Here is a 5,342-nt window from a genome sequence, read left to right as displayed (position 1 = left end):
ACACACACACACACACACACAAAACAGTGGGGCTGGGGAGATGGCTCAATAGAATAAGTGCTTGCCTGGCAAGCACAAGGGCCTGAGTTCAATCTGCACTGGTAGGTAATTTTTTGCAGAACCAGGGATTGAATTCAGGCCCTTGCGCTTGCCAGAGAAGCACTTATTCTACTGAGCCATTTCCCCGGCACGAGAAAGTTGGTTTCTAAAAAGCTATGATCTTGGCCCATAAATACTGAGGGAGAAAAATTCTTTTATCTTCATGTAAAGATTTGGAAGAAAAATAAACTTTAGGGACTGGGGAGATGGCTGAGTGGAATAAGCGCTTACCTGGCAAGCACAAGGACCTGAGTTCAATCTCCAGTTCCGCCAAAATAAATAAATAAATAAATAAAAATAAACTTTAAAAAGCCATAAATCTGCCATGGTGGTGCTCGCCTGTAATCCCAGCACTCTTATGGGGCTGAGGCAGGAGGATCATTGAGTTAGACCAGCCTGGGCTATAAAGTGAGCTCAAGGCCAGCCTGAACTGCATATCAAGACCCTGTCTCTAAACACACACACACACACACACACACACACACACACACACACAAAACAGTGGGGCTGGGGAGATGGCTCAATGGAATAAGTGCTTGCCTGGCAAGCACAAGGGCCTGAGTTCAATCTCCGGTTCCACCAAAAAACATAAAAAATAAATAAAATTTAAAAAAAAAAATAGTGGGGATGCAGTTCGGTACAAAGGCCCTGGTACCTAATGCACATACCAAGTACAGAGGAAAAAACAAAATCAAACCAAAACAAAACAAACTAGAAAAGTTATTAAAGCAAAATGTTCTTTTAAATAATAGTTAATAACAAGTCATTCTTAAAATAACCAAATAATCCTTCAAAAAGTCAAGTTCAGCGGTACTCGTTGGTTCCTGGAGACAAGATGAGTACCAAAGAACGAGGAGTAACACACTGATCAGAGTGGAAAGGGCAGAGAGCCCACAATAAACACTGAGAAGGAGCAGGGCAAAATCTTCCTGTCACAATGTGTAGTCAAGTACCATAACCGAGAATTTTCATCAGCATCAAGGTACGTGTTTACCCAGCTCAGCCTGAGCCCCTTCACTACACTAGAAAACCACTTTGAGAGCAATGGCTCCGCTTCAATATTACTTAAGTGCCTGGCAAGCACAGGGTCCTGGGTTCAATCCCCGGTCCTGTAAAAAAAAAAAAAAAAGGAAAAAAAACTTAAAGTTTATACATGTATAAATTTCACGATGTTTGCAACACAACCTTTATAAACAAACTGTAATATGTTATTTCTCAGTAGAAAAATAAACACCGATTAAGTACCAACACTTCTAGAACCTCGAGCGCCTGTTGCAACTTGTCCACCAGCCTGCAGACCGACTGGTATTTGAAGGGAATGAAAGACAGGAGAGCTTTGAAATCTAGAAAAGTTGAGTAAGCAGGGTGATGATGTGGTATTTCTCGGAACATTTCTTTAAAACTTCCAGCACCAGCGGGGGAGCACTTCGCAAGCAGATGAAGAACTAATCCCGTAGCCCAGGAGCAGTAGGAGATCGGACCTACGACGCCACCACCACCCCGCCCTGAAGTGTAGGCGGAGCACGAAGTCCCCTCCTCCTCCGCCGCCGCCGCCGCCGCCGCCGCTGGAGGCTTAAACCAAAACAGTCGCGCTCCGCCCGCAGAGGCCGACCAGTGCGCCCTTGCCCGGCTCCACCTACAGTGTTTCCCAGGCTTACCAACGCAGGTAACACACACTTTGACCTCCAAACAGCCAGTTGCGCACGCACCCCTGTAACTCCAGCACTCTGGGCGCCTCAAGGCAAAGATCCCAAGTTCGAGCCCAGCCTGGCCAACTTAGGGACTTAGCGAGAGAGACAGTCTCAAGAGGAAAAACACGTTTAAAAGGCTTGGGGATGTAGCTCAATGCGAAGGCCCCGGGTTCAATCTTTAGTATCGGGTGAAAAGAGGGTCACCGTACAGTTGCTTCTGACACCCCCGGGGTCGCCCCCAGCCAAAGGATCCCGTCACGCTCGCTCCTCTACCCACAAGGCCGATCCCGCGGGCCTCCCCGCAGTCTGGAAGAGCCACCCTGTCGCCTTCCCGACTCCACCGCCCGCCCGAGTCACCTACGCACCCGTCACTACCGCTGCCCAGGAAGGAGGGTTCGCCCTTGGGAAAGAAAGCCTCGTCATCCAGCAGCATCGTCACCAAGGAGACCATTCCCCCGACCCGCCCGGGCCCCAGATTCTACGAGGTGAGGGCGCAGCGCGAGCCCCAGAAGAGCTCCAGTGGGGTCCGCGCCGCACACGCCGCTGAGGCGAGCTGGAAGGGAGCCTTACCGGTGAGGGCCCTCCCGAGCCGAGGGGAACGCTAGGCAGGTCTCTAACCCCGGTACGCCATCCGCCGCCGAGCCTCTTCCGCCACAGCCGCGGCCTCCGCCTCCCTGCACCGACCGGCTGGCTACGCCTCCCTTCGGAGCCGCGAGCCGGCCTACGTCACTTCCCGTCGGGGCGGTCCCTTCCGCCGCCGGGGGCGCGCAGCGGGGGCGCGCGCGGTCCGCCCCAGATGTCTCCAAGGCGCCTGCGCGGACGCCGCGGGCGGGGCGCGGAGCGGTCTCGGGGGTCCCTATCCTCCTTCGCTCCGCTTTTGTCTTTGGCTCCGAGTTGGTGTTTTCTCCTAGGAGCCTGATGGTATCAAAATGGGGTCCCAAACTTAGTAGCGACGCGAAAAGGGTGTCCCCGGGGGCATATAGGTCCTTACCTTGCCGCTGCCTGGATCTTAAGTCTTCTGAGTTAATTCACTTGTTTCAGAGATGAGGCAAAAAAAAGAAAAAAGAAAAAAGAAAAAAAGGGCCGGGGAGATGGCGCAGTAGGATAAGCGCTTCTCTGGCAAGCGCAAGGGTCTGAGTTCAATCCTTGGTTCCCCCCCAAAAAAAAAAAAACAGGTGAGGCAATAAGAGGACCGGAGAAATGTGGGAGCGACCACCGTGGGGCGGTGACTGCTCAACTCCAAGCCTCGCCCAGCTCCCGGTCTACTGTTGGTTTTTTGATCTATGAATTCTTGTGAAAAAATCCGTTTCTGGTGGGAGCTTTTCATTTCTAAGACTCTCTTACACTATGTGCGCGCTCCTGCAACGAATGGCCGCTCTCCCTGCGTTTCCGTGGGTTTTACTTTTTCGTTTTATTTATTTATATGTTGCGAGCGTGAATTTTGTTCTGTGTTGCTGTTAAATTATTTCTAAATCACTTTGCTGCTACACATCTATTAGGCATCGATTAGAATCCTAAGTACAAAAAAGTACATGTAAAAAAATAAAGCAAATATAAAAAAAGAGAAAAGGAGATGAAACCAAAAAAAAAAAAAAAGCAAGCAAATGTAATCTATTCGAGTTCATATACCCCAATGAAATTTACAATATCACTAGTGAGGAAAAGATAACTAGATCATATTAGCCTTGAAACATCCAGGAATATACAAAATCCTCTTTAAAATCTTAAACATTTTTAAGACATTAGTTTCCATAAGTTCTAAACATTTACTAGCCGATTTGCTTCTGTGTACTGCAATCTTTGAACTTGGTCTGATACTGTATATTGTACTTTTTCTATTTTAGAAGGTCATTTAATCCCAGCTGCCGTATTATGTAGGTTAAAAGATGTGATGTGGTTACCAGTACTGGTGGTAGCAACCTTCTGGTAGAAATAGCTATGTCACTTCAGAAATGTAAATGTATAAAGATATATGGATATATAGGTTTGGTGGTACTGGGGATTGAACCCAGTGTCTACATACCCAGGAACTTTTGTTTAGACGGATGAAAAGTCCAGCGTTGGAGCCGGGGGGGATGGCTCAGTGGAATAAGTGCTTCTCTGGCAAGCTCTAAGGGCCTGAGTTCAATCCCTAGTTCCGCCAAAAAAGAAAAAGAAAGAAAAGTCCAGTGTAAGGAAGTAACCGTTTGAACTTTCATTTGATTTTTTGTTTAGACACAGGGTCTCACTAAATTCCACAGACTAGGCTTGAACTGGAAAATCTCCTGCCTCAGCCTCTCAGAGTTCTGGGTGCTGATTTACGCCACCGTGTCCAACTAAGGAATGTATATATAAAATAAACTTAATTAGCACAATTTTCAGATGTCATTTTTTACATTTTTGTCATTTGTATGTAATTTCAAAATTACCACCAATTGTCAGTTAACATAATCAAAAAAGCAGTATGCCTCATAAAAGCCATAAATGAAAGAAATTTTTGTGAGCATTTTGTTTCTTGGTTTTTTTTCCTAAGACAGGATTCTCGCTCTAGTCAGGCTGTCCTGGAACTCCTTGTGTAGTGCAAGCCGGCCTGCCTCAACCTCCTAAGTGCTGAGATTACAAGCATACACCACCACACCCAGCTCTTTTGTTATTTTTTATATTTTCTTTCTGTCTTTTTTTTCCCCCAAGTGGTGCTTTAAACAACTGAGCTATCCGACAAGCCCCCAAATTTGAGAAGGAATTTTTTTTTGAGACAGGGTCTTGCTATGGATGTAGCCAGGACTGGCCTTGGACTCAGGATCCCTCCTGCCTCAGCCACCCAAGCACTGGGATTAAATATATACACCACACTTGGCTCCAATTTCTTGAATTTTAAGACCTCATTTTCCTCCTGAAGGTCTGTGGAGCTTTTTGATTTGGTTTGGGTTGCATTTTTTTCTTTTTGAGACAAGGTCTCATTGATCTTTCTGCCTTGCCCTCTGAGTGCTGGGATTACAGGTGTGTGCCACCACACCTGGCTGGTCCATGTTTAAGAGTATTAACTTCTTTTAGTAATAGTCCTTTGAATTTTTAGATCATATTTCTTCCAGAGAAATATATATTACCTCACTCTTTAATATTTAATAAACTAGCCTGTTATACTTATGACAATTAGACATGAATCCATAATTCCCTATATGGAAACTCTCTACCATGTGAATTTCAGAATTTTTCAGGCTTCAGAGAGGTGTACTTCATGTTCGGTGACATCCCATGAAGTCTGAAGCCCGGTATTCAACTTAACTTTTTTTCAAAAAGAGTTGAGTATCACACTAAGTAGGATAATTAAAGTATATAAGTAGCCTCACCAGTTGAGAGCAGATCTTTCAGATCAGATTCTACCACTTTACTACCAAGAGTTCAAGTGCAGTTGAGTTTTTTGTTTCGCTTTGTGTTTTTGGTGACAGGGTCTCCCTGCAAAGTTCAGACTGCCTTAGGGGCTAGGGAAATGGCTCAGTAGAATAAGTGCTAGCCTGGCAAGTGCAAGGTCCTGAGTTCAATCCCCAGTACCAAAAAAAAAAAAAAAAAAAA

General features: G+C 46.0%; 1 protein-coding gene across 4 annotated transcripts in view; it reads right to left on the bottom strand.

The window, feature by feature from the left end:
* Tax1bp1 (Tax1 binding protein 1) overlaps positions 1-2,512 on the bottom strand; it is an 81,646-nt gene extending 79,134 nt beyond the window's left edge. Inside the window, exon 1 of one of the 4 annotated variants that reach the window (XM_023709872.1) lies at positions 2,360-2,512. The gene's annotated coding sequence lies outside the window, so the exon portion shown is untranslated. The other 3 variants (XM_023709873.1, XM_023709875.1, XM_023709874.1) reach the window with 3 other exon arrangements.
* Between the last annotated feature and the right edge of the window lie 2,830 nt (positions 2,513-5,342).

The sequence above is a fragment of the Octodon degus genome, unplaced genomic scaffold (assembly GCF_000260255.1).
Source record: "Octodon degus isolate 3935 unplaced genomic scaffold, OctDeg1.0 scaffold00015, whole genome shotgun sequence".
NCBI classification, from domain to species: domain Eukaryota; kingdom Metazoa; phylum Chordata; class Mammalia; order Rodentia; family Octodontidae; genus Octodon; species Octodon degus.
This window is presented reverse-complemented; position numbering and strand designations above follow the sequence as displayed.